Below are 17,476 nucleotides of genomic sequence, written 5' to 3' on the forward strand. Positions count from 1 at the left end.
GGATGTTCTTCGCATCAGATTCGAAAGTTTTGTCTAATTACGTCAACACAATTTATAAATGTTGGTCTTGCGTATGTATATCTTTCCAACATGATATTGTAAAATTACTGAATAAAATGAAAACAAGAAAAGACGTTAACTTCGGTTGCACCGAAGCTAAATACCCTTAACAGGTGCATTTCTGTATGGAAGCTATATGCTTTAGTGGTCCGATATCGGCAGTTCCGACAAATGAGCAGCTTCTTGAAGAGAAAATGACAAAAAAAAAATGCAAAATTTCAAAACGATATCTTAAAAACTAAGGGACTAATTCATATATACACATACACATATACAGATTCTATTCATATCATCCCAATTGAAATCCCGGTATTACTGACCACAGGTCCAACACACAGAAATGTAAACACTGGTAGTAGTGAGGATATCAGTAATTGCAGCTTTTTATGCAGGATAAGCTAGTCTATTGGCAAGTCCGTTCAACCAGCAAAATCAAGTGATTTGCAACAAAGAAGAAAAAACACACTTTCTCATGTCTACTTGTATATGAGAACATATGTATATATATACATATATAGGTTTTTGTGCTTTAAAGGACATTTGTACCGAGTCATAACATTGCATATATGGACTATGCAGCAGACTGCAGCATAAATTATCTGTAAAATGCCAGACAAGCAAACAAAAGACTGGTCACATTTAAACAGTATATATGTATGTGAGGAACCCTTGCAAGTTATGCAAGCAATTCTGTTAACAATATAATGTACACACCCATATATTCTTATGAAGCATTTTGTTTTTATTCTACTTAGAGTAGAGACTTCTAGTTGTGAATATATCGCCATGTAGTACATTGTATTTTACTATGACTTCCCATAAAATATCAACGCGCAACAAGTGGTTACGTAAACACTGAGCATAATTGACCTTGACATTTTATGAGAAACAATTTGCCGTATAGTTAATAATAAGGGTTTGAAAGTATGCATATAATTTATAAATATATATAAATTAATATGATTGGGAACCAAATAAAGTGATAGAATGAATTCCTTGTTCTTATTTAAAATATACATAGTGTTCAGAATTTTTAAGAGGTAATTCCTATTTATAATGAATTATAGTATGGATGTCGGTACAATACAGATTTTTCAGTTCTTTTTAGTATTTTTAAAATACTATTTTATTCCTTTATTAGGAATCTATCTGTTAACCTGTTCATTTAACAGAGTCAAGCCTTCAGTAAAGAGCTTAAAACTTATTTAATATTACGAGTCTGTTCTTTTATTTGCTGGTCACCCCGATCATATCAAGCTCAATAATGCGATAAAAGACACAACCTGGAATTGGTGGAAAGTTTACAAATTTGGAAAGAAAACTCGGTTTGTTTACAAAGCAAAAATACCTGTATATATGTATGTACAAAAACAATACCCGTAAATATTTTCCATTGCACCACTCGAATGCTATAGAGGCAAGGAGACAAAAAATGCAGGTCGGTTGTCGTAGTTTTGAGAAAAAACAAAACAAATTTATCAGGCACAACCAAATGAAGCTTATTTTTAGATCCAATCTCCTTTCGTTTGTCTAAAGACTGCTTCATTCAGTATCGTTCTTGCTTTATTTTCATTCATTGCTGTTATTGTTTTGGCAGTTAAGGCAGGAAGTAAATATTGTCGCTATATTTTCCATATATGCACTCAGCTTCAGTCACATTCAAGTAATCAAATCCTTTACAAATCGTTTGCATACACATGGACAAGCAAGGGAATCATAGCATAGCATACTCTAAGGTGTTAAAACACACTCACGCTTTTACCATAAATGGAACAGCAGCTTCTACAGTAAATTTGTGGAACATTAAATGTTGCCCACAATTGAAGAGCAATGCAAATATGTGTGCTGAGAGTTGAGTAAGTTAATATGGCTTGCTTAGGTTAAGACGAAATGATCACACTAAGTTAAAATGGTATGAAAATTGGGGAAAACATTAACTTTAACTGTTATGGAATTATGTTAGAAAGAAATGTTGCATATAAAAAAATTAAAGAACACTTGGTTAGTGTTGCCCATTAAAGTATTTGTCGGAAAATATTTTCAGCACATCTAGAAAGTGACTTCAGCCAATGATATCAATGGTCTACTGTGGTTTAGTCGCCGTAGATGTAAGAAATATTTAGCATATATGTATTTGGCCTCATAAATCATGAGACGATCCGTTATTTTGTAAGATTTGTTTCCTCATATTTTGTATATTAATTTCCATTTTAAATTACAAAAATTGGAAATCATGACACATATTTAATAACATATTTATTTATGACGGCACTTTTGTTTTAAAAGCTAATGATACATTTAAATTAATAGAGAAAAAAGGATGTTATGTTTAGTTTCAATAAAACTCCTATATAAACATTTCTTTTATAATTTTCAATTAACAATGTCTCTTTAAGGCCAAGCTCATCAACTTTGTTATCTAACTTTAGCTTCTGGTTAATCGCAAAAAAATATCGGGATATTATGATTTCTAAGTGACGTTTCGGACAGTTGATGCGTATTAAGAAATTAATTTTTGTTGTCTTGTGTAATATTTACAATTTCAGAATGGAAAGATATACGCAAGAAACTGTTTACAAAACATTCAATTTTATTATTAAAATAATCATTCTCCAATTGCAACGTTTTGTGCACTTTTGACACCATATGGCCGCAATAATTGTCCACCTGTGCTCACTGTTCAACCTGACGGATTGGGAGAAAGGATTCGGGGTAGCATCCCTATAAAATTTATTTCACTTACGTACTCGAGAATTGGATTTAACAAATTCGTTCCTGCAAAAGAAGTCGAGGAGGCCATTTGTATGATCTTTTATTCAGATATTAGTTGTATTGATTGAACTTTACATCAAATAAAAAAGACATTTGAATTGCATTAACACTTAATGTGTGTTTTATTTTTAAGAAATTATATGACTTTCATTTGAAAACCCTGTATTGTTTAAGTCTGTGCATATGGTGATAGCTATATTAATTGTAGAAATGCCATTTTGAGCGTTCATTGCATTGCCCTTACGAATGTAATTCGTCTTGGTCAGTTTTAATAAAATTTTGCTTCTGGTTCAAATATCTGTAACTCCTCTCGACATATGTATGCGATGCGAAACATTATGTGCTCTTATAAACATAAATACGAATTTAATTTAAGAAAAGCACACACAAAAATAATACCTATACTTATAATATAAATGTGTGCATTTGTGTACACATGTTAGTTTATTATCTGTTAGTTGCAACTCAAGCATGAAGAATAAATATTTACTCTGCCAGTGTGCGTGTGCGTTACGGAGATAAAATGTTCACCAAATATTTTGGGTATAAACATATAAGTCAGCTAAGTGGCTTAAATTGTTGATATTAAAATGCAAATATAACAGTTAAGAAAGACTAAGTTCGGGTGCAATGGAACATTTTATAATCTTGCAGGTGTAAAACCAATCATATAAATTAAATTCAAAAAGCTGTTCGAAAATACTGATATATGCGGTACAAAGTCGCCCGGAAGTTCGAAAATCTTTATATCAGGCTAAGGGAAGGTTTTGCCCTATTCAACCCATTTTTGACATACAGACATATCATTTTCAGAGAAGGATCAGCCCAGAATTTAAATTATCTATCTCACACATTGACTGTTATTTTCGATCAAAAGTCAACTTTTGCTATCGGGGTTCAAATATTCGGTAGGCTTTAACAGTTTTTGTTGGATTTGAACATTTTTAGTCATAAGGGGGTATACACTAAAGGCGTTATTCGTACAAAATTTTATTCTGTCATATTAATTGCTTCATGATTTGTACACTGGAAACTGAACGAATCGAGTGGAATTTAAAATGGTGCTATATAGGTATACACGAAAATAATTCACACAATTTAACATGGGTAAATTAAATAAAATAAGTAAGGAAGGGCTAAGTTCGGGTGTCACCGAACATTTTATACTCTCGCATGATAAAGTGATAATCGAGATTTCATTACCCGTTATTTACATATTTTTCAAATACCGTATTTTTGTAAAGTTTTCTACAGCTATCATCATTGGTCCCTAATGTATATATTATACAGAGAAGGCATCAGATGGAATTCAAAATAGCGTTATATTGGAAGAAGGCGTGGTTGTGAACCGATTTCGCCAATATTTGTACATGTCATCAGGGTGTTAAGCAAATATTATTACCGAATTTCATCGAAATCGGTGGAGTAGTTCCTGAGATATGGTTTTTGGTCCATAGGTGGGCGACGCCACGCCCATTTTCAATTTTTAAAAAAACCTGGGTGCAGCTTACTGTTGCCATTTCTTCCGTAAAATTTAGTGTTTCTGACGTTTTTTGTTAGTCGGTTAACGCACTTTTAGTGATTTTGAACATAACCTTTGTATGGGAGGTGGGCGTGGTTATTATCCGATTTCTTCCGTTTTTGAACTGTATATGGAAATGCCTGAAGGAAGCGACTCTATGGAGTTTGGTTGACATAGCTATAGTAGTTTCCGAGATATGTACAAAAACCTTAGTAGGGGTCGGGGCAACGCCCACTTTTCCAAAAAAATTACGTCCAAATATGTCCCTCCTTAATGCGATCCTTTGTGCTAAATTTCACTTTAATATCTTTATTTATGGCTTAGTTATGACACTTTATAGGTTTTCGGTTTTCGCCATTTTGTGGGCGTGGCAGTTGGCCAATTTTGCCCATCTTCGAACATAGCCTTCTTATGGAGCCAAGAAATACGGGTACCAAGTTTCATCATGATATCTCCATTTTTACTCAAGTTACAGCTTGCACGGACGGATGGGCGGACGGACGGACGGACAGACAGACATCGGGGTTTCAACTCTACTCGTCACCCTTATCACTTTGGTATATATAACCCTATATCTGACTCTTTTAGTTTTAGCACTTACAAACAACCGTTATGTGAACAAAACTATAATACTCTCCTTAGCAACTTTGTTGCGTGAGTATAAAAATTCTGAAATATCTGGTAGTATTCTATATAGTAGTTTTAAATTTTGAAACTTTTAAATGTTAATAATAATATTTTAATATTAATTATTAATAATTCAGTAATATTTTGTATTGCATATTTCCAGCCCTGAGTGCCCAAATTTTAGTTTCATTATCGAATGCAAAAATATCATATTCTTACACAGAGAAGCTCTGCAGCACTTGTTTATAAATATGCTTCTGTGGTCTAGTGATTACATTAACGCCATTGTGCAGAGACCAACCCACTAGCCATTTTTACAAGCCATTGAAACATATGTAAACCAAAAGCTTAAATATATTTTAATTTTATTCAACAGCCTCTCAAACAAAAACTAAACACATACACCTAGAAACTGCTATATTACGCGGTCTCCTTTTTTGCGGCAAACATTTAGTGCAGATGAACACACACAGATGTACAGCTATGGTCATGAAAATAGTAGATAATGCTGGTAGGCTTTGATTGTAAAACAAAAAAATCAAGTCTAAAATGCACACGGGAATTCAATAAGATTTAGTTAGTAAATAGTCTGTTCATGAAAATAGCATTGCATGTTTTTTGAAAGAAAAACAGAAAAAAATTCAGTTAGAATTAAAATTTCAAACAGTAAATATCTTTATAGATCTAAAAACTGTTTTTTTTTGTCCTGGAAATCTTAGTAAATTTCTAGGCTTATAAAAACTTCATGTGATACTTATTCGAATGCTCCTTAAATTAAATTAAATTTCGGGCGAAAATGCATTACGCGAAATATTTCTTTTTCTAAGTTGGTATGATTGTCAGCGATATTTGCGCCAAATTTTACATCAAAATTAACTTTGGAGTTAAGTATAAGTTTGGTAAAAATTATTCAAAGAGAGAATGCGTTAACGAGAACCATGTCCAGGACGGCTATAAACATCAACTGATGATCCCCACGTCAAACAAATAAAGAAATTGATGATCGAAAATCGACGATTAACAGACAAAGATCTTACTGGCATCGTTTGAATATCGGAAGAATCAGTCTAGACCATTTTGAAAAATCCCAAAAACAGACGATCAACCGGCCGATTATCGTGGCAAAGGTGAGCCGAAGTTGAAAAAACTACATCAAAATATGTTGAAAATCAAGGTTGTGTTGAAAGTTGTCTTGGATTATCGAGATGTGATGCACTGCGAGCTACTTTCGATCATCCAAACTTTTAACAAGGAATACTATTTGAGACTTATATTGAGTAGCGCGCAGCTATTCGTAAAGTGAGGCTGGAATTATGGCCGGACAACTCTTGGTTTTTGCACCACGATAATGTACCGTAGAATACTGCGTTGATTCTACGAGAGTTTTTTGCCAAATTTTCAACCAATATCGTGCCAAGACCACCGTATTCGCCTGCTTTAGCTCCGTGTGACTTCTGGCTATTCAGCAAACTCAAACGGCCGCTCCGAGGTAACCGTTTTGAGTCAACTGAAGACATTAAAAGTGAATCGCTACGCGCATTGAAAGCTATTACAGAAAATGACTTTAACAACCATAGGACTAGAAAAAGCATTGGCTGAAATGTATTGGGGCCATGGGGAATAACTTTGAGCATGACGGCATAGATTTTGAAGAATAAATTAAGATTTTCAAAATTATGAAAAAAAGTGTATTTTTTGCTTATAGTAATGTGAGGGAAATTATTCAAATAGTTTAATATGTTTAATAAAAACAAAAAAGAAATAGTACTGAGATTTCAAAAACTTGCATCCGAAAATTACTAAACTCCTTATATGCACTTACTTATCGCAACTAATTAATAACTTTTCGATATATCAACTACTAATGACAAGGATTTTGCACTGAATGAACAGTTTTTTTTAGAATGTATAAAAACTCGCCATAAGAAAATCCGTTGGAGCAAAATAACCGAATTTTTTTGTTTTTATATTTGGAGTGTCCAAATAATCACGCTTATTGGTTGGCATCACTATTTTCATGAACACGACTGTATATATAGGAAACACTTTGTGTATATAAATACATATATGCCGAGCGCAGTGTCATCATGACAGCAGAATTTGTAATCACAATCATTTCATTGTCACCATTTTTGCTTCCGTCCAGCTAAGTAGATTAATTGTAATTAGGTTACAGTGGCCTATGGAGATAGCAAAAACCGGAGTAAATTTATACAAATTTGGAAAGAATTGCGCGAAATAGTAGATATTTGGCGGAGACTATAGGAAAATGTTTTTTCGGAATAATACTTTCACTCTAACATGTATCTGAACTTTTGGATCATAGACTGTCTAAACCAAACTCTGGCTGTATTTTATCTGTCCACATATATGCGAGGGAGATTTGGGTGGGTAGAAGCCTCTCGAGATATACGACGACATTGACATAGTTCAGCGAATTAAAAGACAGCGGCTATGCTGGCTGGGTCATGTTGTCCCAATGGACGAAAACACTTCAGCTCTGAAAGTATTCGACGCAGTACCCACCGGGGGAAGCAGAGGAAGAGGAAGACAACCACTCCGTTGGAAGGACCAAGTGGAGAAGGATCTGGCTTCGCATGTAATATCCAATTGGCGCCACGTAACGAAAAGAAGAAACGACTGACGCGCTGTTTTTAACTCGGCTATAATCGCGTAAGCAGTGTCTACGCCAATTAAGAAGAAGAAGAAGAAGAAGCCGCTGGAAGAGAGGGGCAGTGTGCTCTTTAAAGGTGGATGGTCAAAGTTTGGGACGAAGGTTGCAGGAGTCCTGATTAACGTTCCTTTTTCCAAAGGAAATGGCAAACTACAGCTGAATGGCTCGTAACTGCAATGTTTAAATGCTGGCAATGAATAAAAAGCACTATAGCTAGCTATCAGTAGAATGGAAACGGCTAAGTGCTTTGCTATGTTTGTGCATTCTACTAATGGATAGCCGACCTTCTTGGGAGCTTGGCCAGCACTGAGAGTAAAAATCAGTTGGTATCATCAGTTCCTGCGTTGTCGCAAGTCCAATGAGCCATTTGCTCTCAGTAAAGCTAGACTCTTAATAGTATTGGACGTCATTGCCCTATAGCGATCACCTTGTAAGGTTGAGAATTTTGATATCTCAACAGTGGAAATTCTTTATAGAAAGATGAGGTAAAACCATTTATTTCTTCATTGTTTAGCCTTTGTGAGAAAAAGGCTTAAACTCTTGGAAGCACATACTGATTTCGCAATGAGCTGGTGGGTATAGAATTAAATGTCTAAGCAGATTTGTATTAGCCTCAAGGCACCTAGTCGACTTATATAGTTTTTTTGGGCTTCATAATGAATACTTAATTAAGGAAGACTTTATATATGGAGTTTCTGAAAAATGTATAATTTTAGTTTTGAAAAAACTAACTTACCAAAATTGTACGCGATATGATCGCACTTCTCTGACTCTTCTGGTTCACCACCCATACCAGCATCATGATCAAAGACATGCATATCCATATTCTCCAAATTCATATTTTCCAAACTGCCACTATTTTCTCCTCCGCCTGCTCCACCACCATCATGATAGTGATTTTGGCCACGCGTCTCGATGGTGAACGTATGTGCGATGGCATCACCAGCTGTGACGGTCATATGCGTGCCGTAAGCAAGCGGCAGTAAACTACCGCCACAATCTCCGCCATCGCCAAGCCACGAACAGAAGCTATTAAAACAAATTTCGGTAATTAAAAACAAAAATGTTGGTATTTTACTTTTTCGTTTCCTTTTCATTATATACGTTGGCTGCGGTGTTATATTGGTTGTATTTGTCATTGTTGTTAGTCTTGTTTTCACTATCGTCCCACTAGCAAAAGGTAATAGGTAGTGTATGAGTTGGTAAGAGCCAAAGTGAGGGTCTTACTGCTGAATTCATTGCTGAATTTTAACACAGCGATGTCCTAGGAATTTCAGAACAGATCAACTCCCATACCCAGGGATACAAATCGATCAGCTGTACATACCTGGGTATACGAATCTATCAGTTGTGCGAATTACCGGCTCACATACCTAAATATATGAATCGATCAGTTGTGCGCATTTCCTACTAAAACGAATCCAAAATAAATATCTTATAGTTTTATGTTTTTTAATTCAATTAGAAATAATAAAGAAATCCATTTCAGTACAAATTACTATAATTAAGATTTTACATTTAAAAATAATGTCAATGTTACTTAAATTAATTGTTTTCATACTTTAATTTATTATAATTGTTTATCTTTTTGCTTTTTCAAAGAGCCCGCTTTGTGATATCGGTTTTTACCCATCTTGAAAGCTCTTTTAAGCTCCCGCTCATAATCGCCTTTAGTGAAACCTTCCACTTGCATTGCTTCTAAAAAAAATAAACAAAGTGTATCAAAACAAAGACTTATTATTTACGGAAAAGTAAAATTTACCATATATGGCATTATTTAGGCACTCAAACTTCTTATTTCGGCATTAATTAATCTTCTTTGATGATGTTTGCTGTACATACTTAAATAACTTTTAATACAAAGACAACAATTATCGGCGTCGTGTCAGGACTAACGGTTACCAATTATTTTCAGAAAAGGTCAACAACAAAAAAGCATCGGGTTTGTCACACAACCTATTTCCTATGAAATTTAGTACTGAAGCGCTCATATACCCAACGGGCTGGGTCGATCAGTTGTTCGGATGACCAACTCATATGAATAAAATTCGCACATTTCTTGAAGATAACAACAACGATTTTAAAGCGAAATTTGTTTCGTTTCTTGCCTCGCAACCCATTACCAACTCGCTTACTTTTTTCAGTAGTGAATTATTTTGCTACTGGGGTTCTTGCACTTTGGCAAGCGTCGTTCGAATTATATGCTGTGTAAAGCCAACCATGTTCCCGATTTTGTTGTTCGCATCGCAGGCAGTTTTACTTGGACCATTTAATTTTATTACGTTACGCGTTTGCCGATGTCACAATGTTTTCACTATATTTGACACGTTAATTTTATTCTTGCCGCAATTGTTACAATTATATGCACTTATTTACATACATCCACTGTTTGGTGACGCACTTCTCTGCTGCTTCGTTCTAAATGAAAATGTTACGCTAAAACAGCTGCGTCGTTCACTTGGCTTGTTAATTTTAGGGCTTTATTTTCGAATCGTTAGAAATTAATAGACAAATAGTTTTTAACAATTATTATTATGTAAATAAATTCGGCTGCGTTTTTTATTTGTTATTATGCTTAATTGTCTTATTGCTTTTCATTCACAAAATTTTTATACTACATATTTGCTAAAGCAATTCTCTTTCACTTTGATGATATCTCTCGAAATCTAAAAGAGGACAGAGAAAAATATGATGAAAATTCGAACATAAAATTTTATTTAATAATTACATTCTAAGTATGTATATGTATATATACCAAACAATAAGTCCTCCCTCAAGTCAGGCGCTGTAGCTTAACTCTAAGGGGTCGCCATTTTTTTTTTCAGGGTCCTACACATTTAACATAAGAATTTTCGTTTTTTCATTCAAACTAAAATTTCCCCAACTAATTTTCATTTCTCAGAAATAACCATCATATATTCAGAAAGTTCAGTTTTCAAACTTTAAAATTTTCTGCGACAAAGTTTGATTATCTCAATTAGGCGATTAAACATAGTGATTTGAAATTTGCAATCTTTTCAATAAAAATAAAGAGAGTTTCTAAGAATAATATGTAGTTATGTCGCGGTAATTTTTAAAGTTTAAAAAGCCAACTTAATGAATATGTGATGGTTATTTTTGAGAAACGAAAATTAGATGGTGAAATTTTAGTTTGAATGAAAAATCGAAAATTCCTATGTTACATGTATGAAAACCTAAAAAAAAACGACCCCTTAGAGGTAAGCTACAGCGCCTGGCTTGAGGGAGGACTTTTTGTTTGTCAATCACTAACAATTGAGGGGGTAAGAGTTAAAAAAATATTCAAAAATTTTTTTGAAGCACCCTAATATATACTATATATATAAACTTCATACTATAGTAAAATCATAATTATATAATAAAAATTTGAAATCGTTTGAACTTTTAGAGAATTTTATGGTTCAGATCTTAGGTGTGATTCCCGTGTGAACGTTTTTTATTAAGCTCACAATCAGGCGCCAATTGGTACCTTTTTCAATCAGTGCTGAACAGTAAATGAACTCTAGCCTTTGTCGATACACCAGTTGCAAATTTTCTGAATTTAGGAAGAGGATACCAATTCAATTTTTTTTTTGAAAAGTTCCAAAGTCGTGTTTTTCAGTCGTGTTTTCCTTTGTTCAGATGCAAGTAACAAATTAACCGATTATTGGGTTTCGAAGCCCTAGAACCAACCTATACGAAGCTATTTGCTAAATATATAAACTTAATTTCTTGATTTCATATGATCCAGCATCAATTTATAATGCGCACTCCAATTGAACTTTTTTCGAGACGCTCCAGAAAATCAGTTGAAATTGGCGCATTTTTAATACTTATACCAGAAAATTTAACAGAATATTGGTTTAAAACATAAATTTTAATTGTTTGAACAAAAATCAATTATAACAAGTAAAGAAGGGTGCAAATACCTTCAGGTGTAAAACGTCAACCAGAGGATCGGAATCCAAAGAATTAAATATATAAAATATTTTATATAAAAGTCACACACTGACCGATTAATCGGCATAAGGTTTGTTAGAAACACGAAAATCATTATACCATACATATGTACATATGTAGTATATGGGAAATGGGGTAATATCCACCCGATTTTATTAAATTTTACCAAAACTACATACTAATAACATGCCACATACTAATTTAATGTTTCCTGAAACTCATTAAGGTACCCCACATACAACCACCAATCATATGGAGTAAAATCAGCGGGATGTTTGAAAGTCTTGATATTACATATATGCGGGATTATGTAATTTTCATTGAGTTAACTTAAATATTGACCGATATATTCAGTATAAAGTCACCTGGAAGTTCGAAAATCTTTATATTAAGTATATGGGGAATAAGGGAGGTATTGGTCCAATTCAACCCATTTTTGACATACGGATATACCATTATAAGAGAAGGATTATCCCTTAACTTCAGTTATATATATTACACATTGACCTCTTTTTTCCACCAAAAGTAAACTCTAAAACCGGGGTTTAAATATTCGGTACTTAGGGACTTCAACAGTTTTTATTGGCCTTAAACAATTTTTTGTCATAAGTTGGCACACACTAAAGACATAATTGGTGTAAAGTTTTAAAATTAGGCTATATGGGAAGTAAGCATTGTTGTTGTCCGATTTCGTCTATTTTCACAATGTAGCATAAGAATATAAGAAGTCAAGATCGGTTGGTCGGGTGTCGAGGTATGGGATTACAAAAAACGTGGGCGGCGCCACGCCCGTCGACCAATTTTCACATCAGTTCCAATAAAGCCCTCTGACACCATCTTGGTGGTAAAATTTAATTTCCCTGGCGTATTTAGTTATTCATTTATCGCGCTTTTTGTAGTTTTTATCAGTATCATTATATGGAGAGATATCATCCATTTTTGCACTGTCGGTCAAAATTCTTATAAGAGTTGTACTCAACAAATTTGTTGTAGCTTAAGTGATATAGGAGACATAGTATACATTATACTTATTAGAGAGCGGGGCCAAGCCCATTTTCTCAAAACTTTTTTCCGGCAGGTGCCGATTGCTACTGTAACCCCCTGTGCCAAATATGAGTTTTTTAATTTAATGCTTAGTTATGGCACTTTAGAGGTTTTCGGTTGTGGGTGTGACAGTACTTCGATTACTCCTATCTACGAACTCGAACTTTGTTTTGTACTAAGAACCCTGCATAACAATTTTCATCAATATAATACGCCAACAGATATTTTTAAGTGGCGTTTTTTCAACATAGCTTTAATAAAGCGATTCTTATTGTGTTTAAACTTTAAACAGTCACGAATTCTTTTGTTTCTGTCATATGGTTTATTTTATTGTATCCAACCTGATTTCTGCTGTTTAATTTTCAAGTTACTTAGGCAGGTACATTAACAATTATTTCTACTATATTATTAATCATGACAGTGATCATAGTTAAATTTGTGTGAACACAAAAAACAGCTATATCGGAAAAAGTCATCTCTTTCTTCCTGTCACTACCTAGCAAGCTACATTATTCAGTTAGGGCAATCAAGATACTATAATAATGCCACAAAAAGGGAGCAAAGTAAACCACAATTAAATGTTCACGAAATAAGCATTTTAGCATAGAATATGACTGTGGAACAGTTAACAATGGACAATGAATGCAACTCCAAACTAAAAGCGACAAAACCAAGTAGTGACAAAAAAGAATAAGTAAATAGAAATCATAGAGATAAGGATTGTAGGGAAAATGACAAAAGTACTAATGGTTGTGTGAATAGTAGACAAAAGAATATATATTAAATTTGGACAGAGTTGGTTGCTGCTAAACAGAAGCATCACGGTGACAGAATTGAGACAAACAAATTCACAAATATTTAATAATATATACCTCATAAACAAAATTAGATAAATTGATTGAAAGAAAGCAAGAAAAACCGTTAACTTCGGCTACACCAAAGCTTATATACCCTTCACAGGTGCATTTCTTTTAGTAATTATGTGTTCAGTTGGTATGGAATATGCTATAGTAATCCATTCTGAACAATTTTTTCGGAGTTTATATTATTATCTTAAGCAGTAATCCATGTCAAATTTCGTGAAGATACCACGTCAAATGAGAAAGTTTTTCGTACAAGCCCTTTATTCCGATCGTTCCGTTTTTATGGCAGCTATATGCTATAGTTAACTGATCAGAACAATTTCTTCCGATATTACATTATTTTTACATACAATAACTCATACCAAATTTCGTGAAGATACATTGTCACATGTGAAAGTTTTCCATACAAGAACTTGATTGCGATCGTTCAGTTTGTATGGCAGCTATATGTTATAGTGGTCCGATATCGGCAGTTCCGACAAATGCGCAGCCTCTAGGAGAGAAATTGACGTTTGCAAAATTTCAAAACGATATCTTAAAAACTGAGGGACTAGTTCGTAATATACAGACGGTCAGACGGACGGGCATGGCTAAATTGACTCAGCTCAACATACTGATCATTTATATATGTATATATGTATTTTATAGGGTCTCCGACGCTTCCTTCTGGGTGTTACAAACTTCGTGACAAACTTAATATAGGGTATAAATATTCCTGACAACACATCAAAAGATGGAATGGCATAGTTTGTGTTGGCGCTTATGATATTTGATAGATGCTAACGAGAAAGTGAAACGTAGCAGGGAGAGAATGGGTGCAAAAAAGGACGAAAAGCGTGGGAGAGCGAACCATTTAAAGTGGTAATTGGTGTCAATGAAAGAGTAAAGAGGTGCGAATGTGTATGTACGTCTGTATGAACGAAAGAGAGTGTGAGTGTCAGTTAAATTCCATCACGGGTAAATTTATTTATTTATTTTATTTATAATAACTCATATAACAAAAATTTAAGATCAGGTTAGTAAGGAAAATTATTTGAGAAGGCGCAACTAGAATCAAATCCATATGACTTTAATTAGCCCCAAATATTAAATGACGAGTGTATACATTTTTCAGGTGATCTTCTTTGTGAAGTATAACATTTTGAGTGAACCAACTTTTTTTTTAAGATAAAATGCTGCTTTTTGAAGGGCAAAACTATCGTTGAAACTAAAACTTGGCTATATGATGAGTTTCCCGGGGTTGTTATCGAGGAAAATATCAAAAAAGTCCACAAACTAATTTTGGCTAACCTAGTTGTTCGAGATAGCCGGCACTGTAAAAATATCAACTGTATTTGACTATTACATCTTTCGCGAATATTAGTCTATAAGAAAGCTCTGTGCAAAGTGGGTGCCTGCAAGCAGCGTTTGGAGATGTTCAAGTGCAATAAACCCGTGTTCTTGAGTCGAAATATGACAATAGAGGAAATATCACTTCGGGGTCCGATTGACAGTCATCCGGGGGGTTGGCGCATGCATTTGTGGACTGCACTGTATCTTGGGATGCACATAGAAGGCCGTTAAACGGATAAATTTGAAGAAAAAGAAAGTGGAGTTTCACCATGTCCTTCCGCGTCCACCATACTCTTCAGATCTGGGCTTCAAGGACTATTTCCTGTTCTCAAATCTCCAAAGAATGCTCAGCGTGAAAAAATTTTCGTCAAATGAAGAGGTGATCGCAGAAACTGATGCCAATTTGTAAGCAAAGGACTAGGAAGGTAGTATAGTAAATACTATTTTTTGTAGCAATAATCATGCCAATAAACTTAAAAACTTAATGCTTATGTGGTTTCATAAGCTGAATACAAAATGAATACTTGGTAAGTAGCGTGAAGGTATTGCTATGTATGCTCTCGTGCATAAAAATCATCAATGAGAATGTTAAGATAATATAAGCTTTTTATATATTCCAGTCTCTGCCCAAGTATATACTTATCTTCGCTTGTGTATCGATATTTTGCAACTATATAACGATTGAGTACAACGCAAAAAAAATTGCTAGAAGTTAAGTAGCTTTTACGAAAAGGGAGTGCATACAAACCCATTTTAAAAACATACTATACATTCTATGTACTTGTTCACATATTTAAGTGTTCATACGTTTTTTAACTCACCAAAAAAGCGGAATTTAAGTTGAGAAAGCTGCTTAGCGACTAACTTTGCGGCTACTTATATTCTCACCACTTTCGCAGCTGTTTATCAGAACAGCTTTGCTGGTTTGCTTTTCAAAGAGTTAATTTAATGCTTGAATGCCTAGTCTTAGTTTCAAGCGAGCATCCCAGCGAGCGCCATTCGCGTAGAAGCGTTAAAAGAAGGAATCGACGTTCAATTAGCTAGTTGCTTTACATTTCCTCCTTTAATACTTTTAATCCCGCTTCGAACTATTGTGAAATTTAGAAAGTACCGCTAAGTGAATGCACTGAATCGTTGATGTTGTGATATGTTATCGAATGCACAATTAATCCGGAAGAAATTTCACAATTGAGCAACATTTAAAGTAATCGACAATATTTTTATTTTTTAAGTTATTGATCTGAATTTTTGTACCTGTCCACAAAAAGCATTTGCTTAAGCTTACTGCAATATTCAACGTTAAGACTAAGTTTATACATATATCTTTTAAATTTTCCTTCAAGACTTTTATTTCCATTGCGATCTTAATGTCCTATTCAAAACATCATTCATTTTACATGATCGGTATTTACCAAATCTATATCATGCAGAAATCAAAAAAGTTCAAATCAAACAAAATGAATAAAATATGTTAACAAAACAATACGTAAGCATACAATTGACTAGGCGCACCTTGGTAAGACGTTTGACGCATTCAAACAAAACAGTGGATGGGTGTAACAGTGTTAGCATTTCACACCTTCACTTTTTGGCTTAAACGGTGTTTCAGACCCACACAGTGGCCAACAAAAGGTAAAGTGTTCAAGCTAGTCTGCAGTTTTATAAATAATGGGGAAAACTAAAAGAACTTGCACATCGGCTAGGCACTTTGTTGCCTGACGAGAATAATTAGTGCTAAGAAGTTATTGTTGTGACATTTTTGTTGCTCAGTGTTGGTTTTCGAGCTTTACGGGCGTTTTTTTAGTTGTTTGCGTTACGCTTATTTTTTCACATTCTTAAAAGAATGTGGATGAAGTAAATGATCAGATGATTGTGCTTCTCCGATCAATATATTACTATCATAGCCTGGTCTTGCTTTTTTAAGGTCATAAACTATAAATTTAAACATATTCGCTCAATATAATTGACTTTCAAACATGAAGAGCAGAGGAACTAGAAAATTTGGAAAATATCCTTTCGAACTTTGAGGAGCATATGAATAAAAAAACAGAAAGAAACATTAACTTCGGCCGAAGCTAATATACCCTTCACTGGTGCATTTATTTTAGTAACTATGTAACTGTAGTATTCCAATCTGAACAATTTTTTCGGAGACTGTATTGTTATCTTAAGCAGTAATCCATGTCAAATTTCGTGAAAATACCAAATGATTTCAGAGAACTTTCACATTTAATAAATCACACAGGATACGGTAACCAATAGGCGTTTGGAATGCGATTTGTCACGCAGTTCTTTGACATATTTTTTATCTGATACACGGTTATACACTCGAGACCAATGGTGCTTATCTAGGCCTAGTGCTAGTTTACATACATACATTTGCATGGAAACACGTGTTGTATTTACGCTCATATATGTATGTACAATATGGATACATTTTTGAAATTTCTTACCTCTCGATTTGGTTGAAATCAAATTGACTGCCTTGTTCACGCTTGGCGTGGCAATGGCGTTCACAAAAAATGTAGCATTTTGAGAAAAATTACATTTTGCTTAACCTTTCACTTAACCGAGCGAAGTGATAGAAACATACCAAAGTTCATATATTTTCATACAAAATATATG

Source organism: Bactrocera tryoni, chromosome 2, assembly GCF_016617805.1.
Source record: "Bactrocera tryoni isolate S06 chromosome 2, CSIRO_BtryS06_freeze2, whole genome shotgun sequence".
Classification (NCBI taxonomy): domain Eukaryota; kingdom Metazoa; phylum Arthropoda; class Insecta; order Diptera; family Tephritidae; genus Bactrocera; species Bactrocera tryoni.